The following is a 16,234-nucleotide window of genomic DNA, read 5'->3' on the forward strand; positions in this document are numbered from 1 at the left end:
CAAACGGACCCACCCCATTCACATAAGGCTGAAATAAAAGTGTCTAGTCAGTGGGATGAGATGGTGTGTGAATGTGAGTGGAACCTGTGGAGCATGTTTGAGTATGATCTGAGTATGACCAAGGCCTGAACTCTTGGAGCCAAAAAAGATCAGGACTTGAAAAACACTTGGAAGGGACACCACACCTGGGTCTACAGGCCTAAGCACTCACTTCCCACACACTGTGTGCGGTCAGTGATGGGCATGGTTGGGAAGCAGGCCCTGGAACAGATGGAGTGGGCTCTTGTCTGCAGACAAGCGTGGTCTAGCAGGTCAGGAAGAGACAGTGCTATCCCGGTAGCTTACCATCTTTTAAAACTCCTTAGTTCTATTTTTTAAAATGTTTCCCAGGGGGAGAAAAATGAACACCTCTGTAACAAAAAATAAAATAACAACAGTAGTCATAATAATGAGAAAAGCCAAATAAGCACATGTAAGTGCATTTTTTTTTCTTCGAGATTTATTTTTTGTTTGATGAATCTGACACCAGTCAGGGAGAGGAGAATGTTGTGACCCAGCAGAACAATACGGCCCCAGAGGAGGGACGGCTTCTTCCTGCCTGGGTGGGTTTGGTGCTGGGGTTTATTTGTTATTATTTTTTAATTTGTTGCTGGAAGTTTTTCTTTTGTTTACTTTTATAAATCTCTCGCCAGGCTTGCGAGCTTCCCCTCCCTCCCACCTCCCCTTCCCCTGCCCCCAAATTTCATTTTTAAAAAGCGAGCTTGCTCGCCAGGTGTGTCCCCCAAGCTCTCACAGCTCTAATAAATAAGGAGCACCTGTAAAACAGTAGCTTGACTTGTGAAGTGACTCTGTACAAAGGAGAATCTAGAAATACAGTATGTACACCGCGTCCTCGGGCCGTGGCGCTTCACGGCTGCTGCCACACCGTCCCGGCCCTGCCCACCCGCGACTCGCCACCCTCCTGCTGAGGCTCCACGGTCTTGTGGGGCAGGGGAACCTGGACCCCTCCAGAGGGAACAATTGCTTTATTTGAGTTAGTAAACAGATACACTGAATCACAAGGTGATTTGATTTTTTTTTTTTTTTTTTTTAGTTTTCTTCCTTTTTTGATTTTTTTCTTAATTTTTTCTCTTCTTTTCTTTTTTTTTCTTTTTTCTTTTGTTTTTCTGTACTCATCAGAATGGGACACTCCACAACTGTCTCACCAACTCAGTGCCAGTACACATGCTCTAGAGGACTTCTGGACTTGCAGCTACAACTGTACAAGTGCACACAAGTGAATCTACCCTGTTATCCTCCACCCACTGATTGAGGATTGAATTGCACATTTCTCTTAACCATGACAGGAGAAAGCAAACAGTGAAACAGAATCATGGGTGATCTTTCTCACTTTCCCTCTTGTTTTCATTGGTTTGTCCATACCATTCTAATTATCATGAAAGGGCTCTGCGTATAGAGAGATTGTCTCACTGACTTCCTGGATCACCGAAAACCATCAGGGTTGAAATTTCATCCGAGTCTTTCCTGACGCCCAGCAAATATTCCTCCTCGGATTATTTTACACCTTGAGGGCATTTTGGTCTTCAGTTCAACACTCTTGCTCTGTTCCCAAATGGGGCGCTATTTAGGGGAATTTAAAGAGAAAGCTGAGAAGAATAAACATTTACCGAGTTCTCTTGGCATTCAGTCTCTGAAAAACCACAGTATAAACTATTCATGCTGCTTCTTACATCTGTCAAATCGAAAATTAAAAGCCATAAAAGTGTAACACTGAAAATATGGCATCAAAAAGGATAAAGGTGGCCTTTGTAAAAATAACAAGAAAAGTATATTAGCCAATAAAATATTCTAACTCTTCATTTAAAAGTGCATCCCGGGCAGGACAGAGATGACTCTGAAGCGTTGGGCCTCCAGGACCACCCCTCTCCGCCATCAAAACGTGAACAGTATAGGTCCAAAACCGTACAATGCAAATCACAATTCTTAGTGTAGCAGCAAAACCACAGCAGTTTTTAAAAAGATTAAAAAAAGGTTTTTTGTGTTCCAATCCATATCATCTTCCAGCCCCGGCCGCTGAGCCTGAGGACGGGGCGGGGAGAAAACCTACATTGGTCCTTGTGGCTTGTTGGTATTTCATTTTTTTTAAAAGCCAGGGGTGAAATCCCTAAGTTCCTCTGGGGAGAAGCAGAGAGGGTGGCAGCAGGAAGGCTGGGCCTGCTTGGTGGGTCCAAGACGCGCGGGCTTCTCTGGGCTAGAGGCCATCGAGGGAGGGCTGCTTCCTCTGAGATGCTTAATGACAGGAAGCGGCTTTATTTGCTTGAGTTTGAGCCAGAGGGGGTGGTGAGCTGACCAGCTGGTGTCATTGGATGGCGTGACATGGTTTGCTCTGCGCCCTCTCTCCGTGAGCGTACCCTGTGAGTGAGCATTCCTGGAAAAAGAGCAGAAGGGCCTGTCAGAATCCACTGGACCGATCCCCTCCCTCCGCCCAGCTGGGGAGAACCCAGGCATGAATCAGACAGCAGCGCACTCTCCAGCCACCAGGGCAGACCTAGGATGAGCCCCAGAACCGCTGCAGCACAGCGTGATTTCAACAGGAGTTTCATTCACGGTCTGCTCAGGTCAGCCCTGCCAGCTTTGTGTGAGGAAATGAAACTCAAGTCGTTTTTTGGAATACCATAATGAGCAGGGTGTACCACGCCCTCACCCAAAGACCACAGCATCCTTTGCAACCCAGCAACCCTTCCCCCTCCACATGACTGCATGCTTAACCAGCAGGAGGCTTTTTTTCTTTTCTTTTTTTTTTTTTTTTTTTTGAGACAGGGTCTCGCTCTGTTGCCCAAGCTGGAGTGCAGTGGCGCAACTGGCTCACTGCAATCTCTGCCTCCCAGTTTCAAGGGATTCTCCTGCCTCAGCCTCCCAAGTAGCTGGGATTACAGGTATGCACCACCATGCCCAGCTAATTTTTGTATTTTTAGTAGAGACCAGGATTTCATCATGTTGGCCAGGCCTAGTCTTGAACTCCCAGCCTCAAGTGATCCACCCACCTTGGGCTCCCAAAGTGCTGGGATTACAGGCGTGAACCACTGTGCCCAGCCCTAGCAGGAGGCCTTTTGAGTCACCCAAGGTCACTCCAAAGCCAGGCAAGGTCACGGGGGACCCTGGAGCTCCAGAGCTCACTCCTGTAACCCTATGTCTCAGCTCTGGTATTTGCTGAAAAGAAGGTCAATAGATTCACTTTTTGGCAAGTGGAAAATTACCATGGACACATATACCTATCTTCAGAAGTTTCCCACAAAGGCAACTAAGCTGGAAGAAATGCCTGCTTTTCTCCGTGTGTGGGTCTTGCCTGTAAAAGGTGAGCCATTCACATGTCTTCACATCCAAAACAAACAGTAGCACTGGACTGGAAGAAAATAAACCAACCAAGAGCCTTGGGGTCCCAGGGCAGAGGCTCTGAACAGGATTTTCCACCAGGAAAGTTAGTTTCTGGGGAAGGCTCATCCCAACATTCACCGAGACATGAGGCTTTGCCTCTTTATCCCTGCAGGCTTCTTTCATTTGCTGCCAGTCGCTTGGTTTGAAATACAGCTTCCTGAGGCCACTCAGTCACTCCCGGGAGCAGCCACTTAGAAGTCAGCCAATGCACGGTAAAGCCCCAGAGGTCAGGGGTTTGTCCGTTTTGCTCGTGTCTCTACACCCAACTCCTAGCTCAGAGTCTGGCCCGCTGTGGGCGCGCGACACACTTTGATCACGTGAGTGGGTCAGGCGGCTCTCTTCTGCCATGCCCCAAAACAGCACCTTTTCTTCCTGCCAATAAATGAGGCCATCAGAAATGTGAATGGGTAAAATTTGGCTAAGGTGAGGTGGTGACAGAGGACTTGTAAACATCTTTACAACTGTTGAGATTATTCTTAGAACAATGAGCAAATAACTCCAGAGAGGTGATAGAATGTAGGACTTGAAGGGACCCCAGAGATAATACAGTACCAATTCCTCATTTTATAGTGAAGAAATGGAGCCACAAAGCGACCTGGAAGCTTGCTTGGAGTGTTTGTAACATGAATTTAGCAAGAGCAAGAGGAGGTCAAATGCCCATTGGGAGGACTAAGTGGAAGCTTGTGCTTTGAACCCTGCTATCCAAATCCTGGTGTTAATGGCAACAATAATCAGCAGCAGCCAAAAACAAGGTTTGAAAGTTTCACTGTGCACGACAGGAAATGCCTGAGTTCCCCCAATCACATTAAATCACCAGATCTGTGTGTACTTAATATGTATATTAAATAACCAAAGTGAAAATGCAAAACACCACAAATATGTAATGGGGGTGGAATTACAAGGCCATGGAAACCTTTTCATTTGGCACGGTCAGATTTGGAAATGTGGATATTTATTTCTGAATAAAGAGTTCATATTTGACTGTCTTTCTTTCTCTCTGTCTCTCTTTCTTTCAAATAAGTGACAATGGAGAGAAGGGATACAAAAATAAAAGCACCAAGATCCACCATCAAATGTGAGGCCACAAAAAATTGAGGAGCTGCAGAGATGACAAGTGGATCCAAAGACACCGGGGTCACTTCTTCTGGGGACAATTCTTTTGCATTTAGCAAGCACAGCCTGGAAGTTGCTGTGGAGGGAGGGAAGCCATCCCCACCTCTGGGCCTGGAACCAAGAGTGACTGAATCTTGTAGTGAGAGGGGCCTCCAAAGTCTTTCTTTAAAAGGGAGAAGGGAGAGTGGTTAACATTTTCCTCCAGTAACTGGGAAACACCACCATTTTGAATTGCTTACTTAAGAATGCTGCAACTGCTTTTTTAAATAATGTAGTTTTTTTCTTTAATGCAACCACTATTTTAAAAAAGGAATATTTCTCCAGTAAATTTCTTTATATTTAAATCACCTTTGGACAAAGACCAAACATGGACAGCATCAGCCTACTTAAAGAAAATTTCCAGGCTTTCACAAGAGACTCGGGAAAACGAGATTTATAATAAGAGCCATTCTGGAACCTTAACTACAGCATTTGCCATCCCAAACACTATAATAATCATTATTATTCTCTGGTATCTATTATTGTCTGGTAAATAATATGTGTTTTCCCCCAAAGTTCTAAAGGGTGCAGCTGCACCACACTCTATTTTTCGCAGCCCTAGTCCTGCTGCTCTGAAAAGCTTGCTCACACGAAGCTTATTTTAAGAGAATGGTAAAGTAGACAATTTGTGCTCTTTCCTTCCCTCTCACCACATACTTGCCGTGTCTGGGACACCTACAAAGGCCAGATGGTGGCAGTACAAGTCCCTCTCTGCTGATAACATTTGAGGAGGGGGTGGTATTGAAGGCATCCTCATTTGTCCTTCTGGCTCTGGCTGGTTCAGGGCAGCCCCCTTGTTGGTGACACAGGAAAAGACTCTGGAATCGATGAAAACGAAGAACCAAGCTGGGCTTCACTTTTCTGATATTTCTTGGTATGCAAAGTATGAAATCTAACAGAGTGGGGAGGAAACAAGCTTGGGATTTTTAGAAAGTGATCATGGCAGGAAGTTCCAGAGTCTGGAGCTGGTTCGATTTTGCCCTTGCCAAGCAGAAGATCTTACAAAAAAACTGTCCTCCATGTCTAAATGTCTTCATCTGTGCAAAGGGGAAATTACTACAGTAAGTGAAACAGAGACCCAAGTTATAGTCCAAATGCCTCTAACTGGCTGTGTGACCTCGGACCTGTTCCTCAGCCACCCTCCCCCTGAGCCTCAATTCTTCTACTGTGTTCCTCAGCCACCCTCCCTCAGAGCCCTGATTCCTTCTCCATGTTCCTCAGCCACCCTCCTTCAGAGCCTCCATTCCTCTTCCATGTTCCTCAGCCACGCTCCCTCAGAGCCTCGATTCCTCCTCCATGTTCCTTAGTCACCCTCCCCCAGAGCCTCGATTCTTCTACTATGTTCCTCAGCCACCCTCCCTCAGAGCCTCGATTTCTCATCCATGTTCCTCAGCCACCCTCCCCCAGAGCCTCGATTCTTCTACTATGTTCCTCAGCCACCCTCCCTCAGAGCCTCGATTTCTCATCCATGTTCCTCAGGCAACCTCCCCGAGAGCCTCTATTCTTCTATGTTCCTCAGCCACCCTCCCTCAGAGCCCTGATTCCTCCTCCATGTTCCTCAGCCACCCTCCCTCAGAGCCCTGATTCCTTCTCCATGTTCTTCAGCCACCCTCCCTCAGAGCCTCGATTCCTCCTTCATGTTCCTCAGCCACCCTCCCCCAGAGCCTTGATTCTTCTACTATGTTCCTCAGCCACCCTCCCCCAGAGCCCTGATTCCTTCTCCATGTTCTTCAGCCACCCTCCCCCAGAGCCCTGATTCCTTCTCCATGTTCTTCAGCCACCCTCCCTCAGAGCCCTGATTCCTTCTCCATGTTCTTCAACCACCCTCCCTCAGAGCCCTGATTCCTTCTCCATGTTCTTCAACCACCCTCCCTCAGAGCCCTGATTCCTTCTCCATGTTCTTCAGCCACCCTCCCTCAGAGCCCTGATTCCTTCTCCATGTTCTTCAACCACCCTCCCTCAGAGCCCTGATTCCTTCTCCATGTTCTTCAACCACCCTCCCTCAGAGCCCTGATTCCTTCTCCATGTTCTTCAACCACCCTCCCTCAGAGCCCTGATTCCTCCTCCATGTTCTTCAGCCACCCTCCCTCAGAGCCTTGATTCTTCTACTATGTTCCTCAGCCACCGTCCCTCAGAGCCTCGATTCCTCCTTCATGTTCCTCAGCCACCCTCCCTCAGAGCCTCGATTCCTCCTTCATGTTCCTCAGCCACCCTCCCCCAGAGCCTTGATTCTTCTACTATGTTCCTCAGCCACCCTCCCCCAGAGCCCTGATTCCTTCTCCATGTTCTTCAGCCACCCCTCCCTCAGAGCCCTAATTCCTCCTCCATGTTCCTCAGCCACCCTCCCTCAGAGCCTTGATTCTTCTACTATGTTCCTCAGCCACCCTCCCTCAGAGCCTCGATTCCTCCTTCATGTTCCTCAGCCACCCTCCCTCAGAGCCTCGATTCCTCCTTCATGTTCCTCAGCCACCCTCCCTCAGAGCCTCGATTCCTCCTTCATGTTCCTCAGCCACCCTCCCCCAGAGCCTTGATTCTTCTACTGTGTTCCTCAGCCACCCTCCCTCAGAGCCCTGATTCCTCCTCCATGTTCCTCAGCCACCCTTCTTCAGAGCCTCGATTCTTCCACTGCGTCCCCAGCCACCCTCCCTCAGAGCCTCCATTCTTCTTCCTCTGTGCAGTGGGGGCCTGGGTGAGCTTTAGTATTAAGTCTTCCATTTCTCATATGCTGAGATTGTGGAATCTTTCAACAAAAGCCAGTATCAAATATACAGAATTATAAACTTGAACAACTGGATTTTAATCTGTTACCAGTATATAAGGAAGCCCATGAACTTTGGACCCTGAACTCCAAAATTTCAGAAAGGGTCTCCTTTTCTCAGCACACACACACACACACACACACACACACACACCCCTATGGCAGAGGTTTGTGGAATACCCCTTAAAGCAGGGGATTCTGGGGAAGTGGCCATACTTGTGCCTCACACTTGGGTTTTCCTCTGAATTGGGCATTTGTCTGAAGGCAGGATAATCCACCCCTGCTACATGGAGCACCAGACACACAATTGTACAAATAAGCCCATTTCTTATGCCATATATGTATCATACATGTACTATGGATGTACCATACATACACGCTGGCACCACAAGGCATTGTCTCCACCGGGCATGTATGACCAGCTATCTTCAGAATTCCAGGCCTGCCTGCCCCTTTTGGCCAGAGGAATGAAATATTTCTCTTCATGGAATTGTAACTGCACACCAAATGCATTGAGAGACTCTCTGTCCACCTGGTGAGTCACTTTTCCGTTTCATCAGGGAAGCATGGCCAAGAATGTGATCTAGATACTCATCTTCCTTTATAACACAAAATTTTCCAGAGAATTATAGAGAGCAAAACTGTGCCTAATACATTCTCTCAATGTTGATACTGTCAAAATATGGCCACTCTCACCTTTACTTCTTTGACCTTTATAGCCTAAAACTTACACTTGCAGCATTTCATAAAACTTCCAGCAACCATTCCCAAAAGTAAATGTGTGTCCAAAGAAAAATGTCTGTCTTATTCTACATCCCAACATTTCCAAACTAGCTCTTTTGTGGTGGCAGATTCCACCTCTATCAGGAAGCCTGCCTCTATTAATCTAACCCATTTTCTAAACTTGTATTATTTCCTTCCTCAAATACTTTTGTAATTAGCATAATCAAAATCCAGTAGGTCTGTCCTGTCTTCCTCATTTAGAAGGCAAGCTCCCCATGTCTGTCATATTTATCCCCAGGAGTCTAAAACCCTGTGGCATCAATTCTGTGATGTGCAAGAAATGCCTGCTGGCAGCCAGCTTGCCTTTGTCCAATTACCCAGGACCTAGCAGAGATCCACTCACTCGGGCACGTCTGCCCATCACTTATCACAGTTAAATACAGCCATTAGTGCTGGCTGCGGCAATGCTGTTTATCTGGGACAATAACGAGTCCCTGAGGACTGGATTGCTCTCAGGTAGCCGCAGCTATTCTGGTACACTCACAAGGGTAGAGCCCTGTGGTCAATGAACAGAGCCGCCTGCACCAGCTGATAAACTCTGAGCGCGATGCCAGATAGTGGTCCCCACACCAAACCCATCCCAGGAAGGAAGGTTTTTGCCAAAACATGATTCCTTCTCTCCTCCATCAACCATTGCTTCATGAAGAGTTTTTAAATGGCTTTTGCAGGATACAAATTGCTTTCATTTTTGAAGAGGATGACATCTCTTTTCTTACAGTTCATTAGCTGATGAAGATACAGGCATAAGGTGGGAGATACTGCAGGTTTGGTTCTAGACCACTGCAATAAAGTGAGTATCGCAATAAAGCAAGTCACATGCATTTTTGGGGGTTTCCCAGTGCACATAAAAGTTATGTTATACTATACGGTAGTCTATTAAATGTGCAGTAGCATTATGTCTAAAAAACAATGCACATTTCTTAATTTAAAATACTTTGTTTGTAAAAAAAAAAATGCTACCAATCATCTGAGCCTTCAGCGAACCATAACCTTTGTAGTGGTGGAGAGTCTTGCCTTGATACTGATGGCTGCTGACTAAGCAGGATGGTGATTGTCAAAGGCTAGGGTGGCTGTGGCAATTTCTTAAAATAAGACAACATTAAAGTTTGCCACATTGGTTGATTCTTCCTTTCACAAAGGATTTCTCTGTGTCATGCTATGCTCTTTGATAACATTTTACCCACAATAGAACTCTTTCAAAACTGTAGTCAATCCCTGCTGCTGTTTTATCAACTAAGTTTATGGAATATTCTAAATCCTTTGTTGTAATTTAACATTGTTCACAGCATCTTTACCAGGAGCAGATTCTATCTCTAGAAGCCAATTTCTTTGTTCATTCATAAGAAGCAACTGTTCATCTGTTCAAGTTTGATCATGAGATTGCAGCAATTCAGCCACATATTTAGGTTCCCCTTGTAATTCTCTTGCTATTTCCATCATATCTGCAGTTACTTCCTCCACTGACATCTTGAACCTTCAAAGTCATCCATGAGTGTTGGAATCAACTCCTTCCAAACTCCTGTTAATGTTGATATTTTGACCTCCTCTTTGTGAATCACAAATGTTCTTAATGGCATCTAGAAGAGCGAACCTTTTCCAGAAGATTTTCAATGTACTTTGCCCAAATCTGTTAGAGGCATCACTATCAATGGCAGCTAGGGCCTTATGAAGTATATCTCTTAAATGATAACACTTGGAAGTCAAAATTCCTCCTTGATCCATGGGCTGCAGAATGAATGTTGTGTTAGCAGGCATGAAAACAATTAATTTCTTTGTACTGCTCCATCAGAGCTCTTGGATGACCAAGTATATTGTCAATAAGCAGTAATGTTTTGAAAGGATTATTTTTTCCTGAGCAGTGGGTCTCAACAGTGGGTTTAAAATATTCAGTAAACCATGGTATCAACAGATGTGCTGTCACCCAGGCTTCGTTGTTCCACTGATAGAGCTCAAGCAGAGTAGACTCAGCATAATTCTTAAAGGCCCTAGGATTTTCAGAACGGTAAGTGAACACTGGCTTCCACTTAAGGTCACCAGCAGCATTAGCCCCTACCAAGAGAGTCAGCCTGTCCTTTGAGGCTTCAAGTCAGGCATTGACTCCTCTCTATCTACGAAAGTCCTAGTTGGCATCTTCTTTCAATATAAAGCTGTTTTATCTATATTGAAAATCTGTTGTCTAGTGTAGTCTCCTTCATCAATGATCTTAGCTAGATCTTCTGAGTAGTTTGCTACAGCTTCTACGTCAGCACTTGCTGCTTCTCCTTGCATTTTGATGTTATGGAGACAGCTTCTTTCTTTAAAGTTCATGAACCAACTTCTGCTAGCTTGAAAATCTTTTTCTGCAACTTCCTCCCCTCTCTCAGCCTTCACTGATGAAGAGAGTTAGGGCCTTGCTCTGGATTAAGTTTTGGATTAAGGAAATATTGTGGTCAGTTTGATCTTCCAGCCAGACCACTCAAATTTTCCCTATATCAGCAATAAGGCTGTTTTGCTTTCTTATCATTTGTGTGTTCACTGGAGTAGCACTTTATTATTTAGAGACAATATCTCACTCACTCAGGCTGGAGTACAGTGGCATGATCACAGCTCACGGCAGCCTCAACTTCCCGGGCTCAGGTGTTCCTCCCACCTCAGCCTCCTGAGCAATTGGGACTACAGGTGTGCACCATCACACCCAGCTAATTTTTCATATTTTTTGTAGAGGCAGGGTTTTGCCATGTTTCCCAGGCTGATCTTGAACTCCTGGGCTCAAGCAATGCATTAGCCTCAGCCTCCCAAAGTGCTGGGATTATTACAGGTTTGAGCCATTATGCCTAGCCATGGAGTACCAATTTTAGTTTCCTTCAAGAAATTTTTCCTTGCATTCACAGCTTGATTGGCACAAGAAGCCTAGCTTTTGGCCTGTCTTGGCTTTCAATATGCCTTCCTCACTAAGTTTAATCATTTCTCGCTTTTGATTCAAAATGAGAGACATGCGTCTCCTCCTTTCACTTAAACATTTAGAGGCCATTATAGGGTTACTAACTGGACTAGTTTCAATCTTGTATCTCAGGAAATAGGGAGGCCCAAGGAGAAGGAGAAGGATGGGGGAACAGCCAGTTGGTGGAGCAGTCAGAACATACCCAATGTTTATTGACTAAGTTCACCTCTTACATGGGTACAGTTCATGGTGTCCCAAAACAATGACAATAGTAACATCAAAGATAACTGGTCACAAATTACCATAGCAGATATGATGATGAAAATGTTTGAAACATTGTGAGAATTACCAAAATGTGACACAGAGACATAAAGTGAGAACATGCTGTTGGAAAAATGGCATTCATAGACTTGACAGGGTTGCCACAAACCTTCCATCTGTACAAAGGCAATATTTGTGAAGCACAATAAAGTGAAGCATGATAAAGTGAGATATGCCTGCAACTGAAAAACATTCCTTCTCCTTTCGAGTCTATAGCTCGTGGTAAGGAGAGGGTATGGGAGCCAAGGGTGAGTTTCATCTTAGCTCGGTGTTAGGCTCTGGTCTGAATTTCAGCTTCATCACCGTGATGCTACTCACCCTATGGCTCTGTGAAGCTAAGGTTCCTGAGTACTAAAATTAAAATTAAAATTAACCAATTATAAGGCCTTGTTTTCTTTAATTTTTAAATAACTTTTTCCTTTAGCTATATCCCTTATTTTACTCATTAATCAGTAAAAATTACAACCATATAAGACTCCCTACTGGGATAACTCTATCTTTAAGTCTTTGTTTTACAAATGAAAATGTTGTTTTCCTTTGCTGGTTCTATGGGTTAGGAGACAGCGGTCTGTTTTTTCTTACAAGCGGTCATTGCTATTTCTTGCTGACCTCTAAAAGTTTCTGAGGGGCAAAAAACCCAGAACTATGAAGCCCCCTCTTGTTCATTCACTTAAGTGAGTCCTTATCTTCACCCTGGACAATGGATTCTCTTTAAGTTCTTTTTGGAACCTGCAAGTTTAAGCAAACCAAATGACCTGGTCTCTGGCAGGCCCTCTTCCAAAACCACGGAGGGATTCATGACTAACAGTGTACTTTTCTTTTTTCTTTCTTTTTTTAACAAACACACTATAGCAGATGGCTCTGTTCACTCCCAAAAAAAGAAAAATAGAATAAAGAAGAATTACATGATAGAGCTAATGTTCTGCAGGAAATTTTGAACAGGAGCCTAGGTCCTATGCCCTGGCTTTCAGAACTAAGTACTTCCTATTGTGGTTTACGTCTTCAATGAAAGGAGTTTTCTTTTTTTCTTTCTTTCCTTTTTTTTTTTTTTTTTTTTTTTTTGAGACAGGGTCTTGCTCTGTCACCCAGGTTGGAGTGCAGTGGTGCCATCATGGCTCACTGCAGCCTCAACCTCTTGGGCTCAAGTGATCTCAGCCTCCCAAGTAGCTGGGACCACAGGCATGCACCACCAAGTCTGGCTAAATTTTTCTAATTTTTTGTAGAAATGGAGTCTCCCTGTGTTGCCCAGACTGGTCTCAAATTCTTGGGCTCAAGTGATCCTCCCGCCTTGGCCTCTAGGCCTTGCAAAGTGCTGGGATTACAGGCATGAACCATGGCTCCTGACTTTTTTTTTTTTGGTAGCGGGGGCGGGCAGGGTCTTGCTCTGTCACCCAGGCTGGAGGGCAGCTGCATGATCATAGCTCACTGCAGCCTCAAACTCCTGGGCCTCAGCCTCCTGAGTAGCTGGTTCTACAGGCATGCACCACAACGCCCAGCTAATTTTTAAATTTTTTGTAGAGATGGGGTCTCAAACTCCTGGGCTCATGATCCTCCTACCTCAGTCTTCCAAAGTCCTGAGATTACAGGGATGAGCCACTGTGCCCAGGCTAGGAGTCAAATTTTATTGCACACCTAATTTATGCCAAATACAGCACCAGGCATTTTTATATACTTATTTCACTTGGAAGCAAACAGCAATGCTACTGAAATATTTATTATTATCTCCATTTTACAGATGAAGAACTTTGCCAGGAAGGGTTGGTAGAAATAAGAAAAGGTGGATGTAAGTCCAGCTTCTAGAACCCCAAAGTCCAGTCTCCCCCTCCCACTGGGAGTGCTGACCCCGAGTCTATGTTCCATCTCCCCCCTTCTTTGCCCTGACAGTAGGGTGGAGGGGGTAGTGTCACAATGTCAGAGCTGTATGGTGCCTTAGAGACATACATGGCCTAACACCCTGCCTTTGCAAACAAGAACTCTGAAAAGTTATTTCGTAAGAAAAAAAAAAGCACATTTTCATCAAGTCTCATCCAACACACGAACTAGCTGATGTCAGTTCATGGAACTAAGCAGGCTCCTGGCCCACAGCTCTGCTCCCCTCTCCCCACTGTGACTACAGAAGCAGGTGTCACTGTGTCCCTGTTAAAGTGGGAGATGCCACGTCCTAGATGAATTCAGAGACTCAGATTCATTCAAGGGGTCAGTAGAAAGGCCAGGGTCCTTGTCCTGTTCTGATATCTACCACACTGACTCTCAAGACTGCGGCCTTCCAAAAATTATGCCTGTGACAAAAAACCCAGATGTTTACTGTGTTAAGATTACGTGTGTTAGTTCTCTATGTTATATGAACAGAGGCATTCTAGGTGAAAGAGAAAGAATACAGAGATAAAAGCAGCTTCATGTGGCAAGTAGCTTGGACCTGTGGGTCAACAGCAGATTTTAGGATTTAGATGAGGTCTGGGAAAGCGGTCTTCTCCACACTTGATTCATTCGTTATGACCAGCCTATTAGCAGAGAGAGGGAGGGAGAAAGCTTCATCTTAGTAGAAATGCCATTGCAAAACGTAAGTGCTAGAATACTGATTCTCCCCCAACAACAAAAATGATGGAGAGTGTGGTTAATAACTGCTTTTCTGCAACCCTTTAACCCCTCAACCCTAGATGTTCAGGCACAACCTATTTTCTCTCTGGAATTGGCTTCCTGATGTGAGGAAGCCATGCCGTGGGTGGCAAAAATATGACTCTGGTGCTTGGCACAAGGCATGTAACTGAAGCAGCTGCGGTCGGATCCCATGTCCCACCGAGAGGAAAGGCAGATGAGGACTCGGGTTCTAATCCTGGCTGCACCACCCTGTGACCTTGGGCACTTGCTCACTTTGTTGCAGTCTCAACTTGTAAAAGTGGAACCAGAGATTTTATGAGAATTTCTGGAATGGTTTCCCTAACCTCTGAGGTTGACAACGTGGAAGTGTTCCATTATTTTCCATTACACATTCAAGGGAAGAAGTTCTGGGCTGCAGAAATTACAAAAAATGACAATTTTTGTAATAAGCATCTACTATGAGCCAGGTAGCTCCCGGATATTTTAACTTGTTATTTACATTGGAGCTGATAACTGCACGAAGTAGGAGTTATTATCTTCATTTTTTATACATAAGCCATGGACAGTGGTTTCGCATGGAAACTCTGGAACCAGGCTGCCAGTCATATCTCAGCAATCCTATTTACTGGCCACATGACTCTGGGTGGCATACTTAACCTCTCCATGTCTCAGTCTCTTCATCTGCAAAATGGGCTTAATAATGCTAAGTCTCATGCATTGTTGGTATGTAGCATTTAAAACACTGCCTACATGTAGAAAGTGCTCAATAAATATTAGCTATTATAATTATTTAATGAGAAAATGCAGGCCCAGAGAGGTTCTAAAACTTGTCCAAATCCTCACAGCTGGTAAGTGACACAGCCAGTTTTCAAACCCAGGCAGGTCTCACTCCAGTCCCAAGCTCTTTCCTTAGGCAATGAAACCTTTCTAACAGGATGGCAACTGCCATTTTAGGGCATCTGTGATGAGCCACCCTTTATACATTTCCTTACCTCTTACAGCAATCTTAGTACTCATGACATAGAGACTGAGGCTCAGAGAGGTGAAGTCCCTTTCTCCCTCACCTGCTAAGTGTCTCTGCTGGGATATGAACCCAAGCTGGCCCAACTCCAGAGCAGATGTTCTTTTCCACTAAATCACACTGCCACCTTCCTTCACCACTAGGAGCCCACTGGCACCACATGTGGAAGCTTCTGAAGGTTTACAGCCTGGAAAGTCAAAAAAGAGAAAAAGACATCTCCAAAAGGTTATCAAACTTTCTTAAAAGTAGCTGCAGGCCATGGGAGGATCTGATTCTGATTCTGAGAAAATCTCCAGAGGTGTCTAAGGAATATAGAACAAGCCTCCTGAGCCTTTCTACTGCCCTTCAGTCCAAGGACAGACAGTCTAGGCATCGCTGTGCAATCTCCACATTCCGCATCCGTGAAGTCCGCTGTTCCAAGAGCCAGGGCCTGCCTGTGCACGCATGAAACAGCAGCCCACATCTGCCCTTCCCTGCTGGCTTAAGGCTCAGAGCTGCTGGTTGGTCAGAAGGGTGGGGCCTCTGTTTCCATGGCCATCTGGAGCCCAGCCAGCATCCTCTTTCTTTAGACCCTGGAATCGTCTGTTGATTGTGAGATTTCTTTCCACTGGGCACTGTGACATTTCCTTAGGCCCACTCAGCACAAAGAAAGTTCTTCTCACTGTCCAGAGACAATGGCTTTCCAAACTTAACCCATAGATCTGGCAGCACATGTCCCTCACACTCCAGCGATGACGTTCTGCAATGTTTAGAATCAACTGTTGGCAATTAGCCTGCCATCAGAATGCAACCATCAGCTTTAGCAATGCCAGTCTTTCAGACTATGAACAGCTGCTCAAGTAATTTTCCTCAAACACAGATTTCATCTTGTCATTCTTGTGCTTGAGGCCACAGTGACGTTGCCCAATGTATTGAGAATAAATTCCCCAACCTCCTGTTCTACCACCTTCCCACTCTCCTCCAGCCTCATGCTTCTCACTCTCTGTGGTCAAGTCCTTTGTTCCAGCCAAGTGAACTGGAAGGTCATCCCTAACATGGCTTGCTCTTTTCTGTGTCTGTGCCCTTTAACATGCTACTTCACCCCTCATTCCTCCACCCCTGAGCACCAGCCCACGTCCCTCTTCAGGTTCAGAATTCAGAATTCATTGACCTGAAGGCACTCCATCAAGGCAACTTCATTAGCTGTTCCTCTACAGAGACGCTTTCATTCACATGATCACTGAATACTTGTGTGCTCATTCCTCCC

The 16,234-nt window shown here is 45.2% G+C and overlaps 1 protein-coding gene across 2 annotated transcripts in view; it reads right to left on the reverse strand.

Annotated features, from left to right (window-relative positions):
• Window positions 1-473: 473 nt before the first annotated feature.
• Window positions 474-16,234, reverse strand: part of SOBP (sine oculis binding protein homolog) — a 173,984-nt gene continuing 158,223 nt past the window's right edge. For both annotated transcript variants that reach the window (XM_030929421.1, XM_030929422.1), the window contains one exon: window positions 474-2,428. The gene's annotated coding sequence lies outside the window, so the exon portion shown is untranslated. The remainder of the gene's footprint in view (window positions 2,429-16,234) is intronic.

Source organism: Rhinopithecus roxellana, chromosome 4, assembly GCF_007565055.1.
Source record: "Rhinopithecus roxellana isolate Shanxi Qingling chromosome 4, ASM756505v1, whole genome shotgun sequence".
Lineage (NCBI taxonomy): Eukaryota > Metazoa > Chordata > Mammalia > Primates > Cercopithecidae > Rhinopithecus > Rhinopithecus roxellana.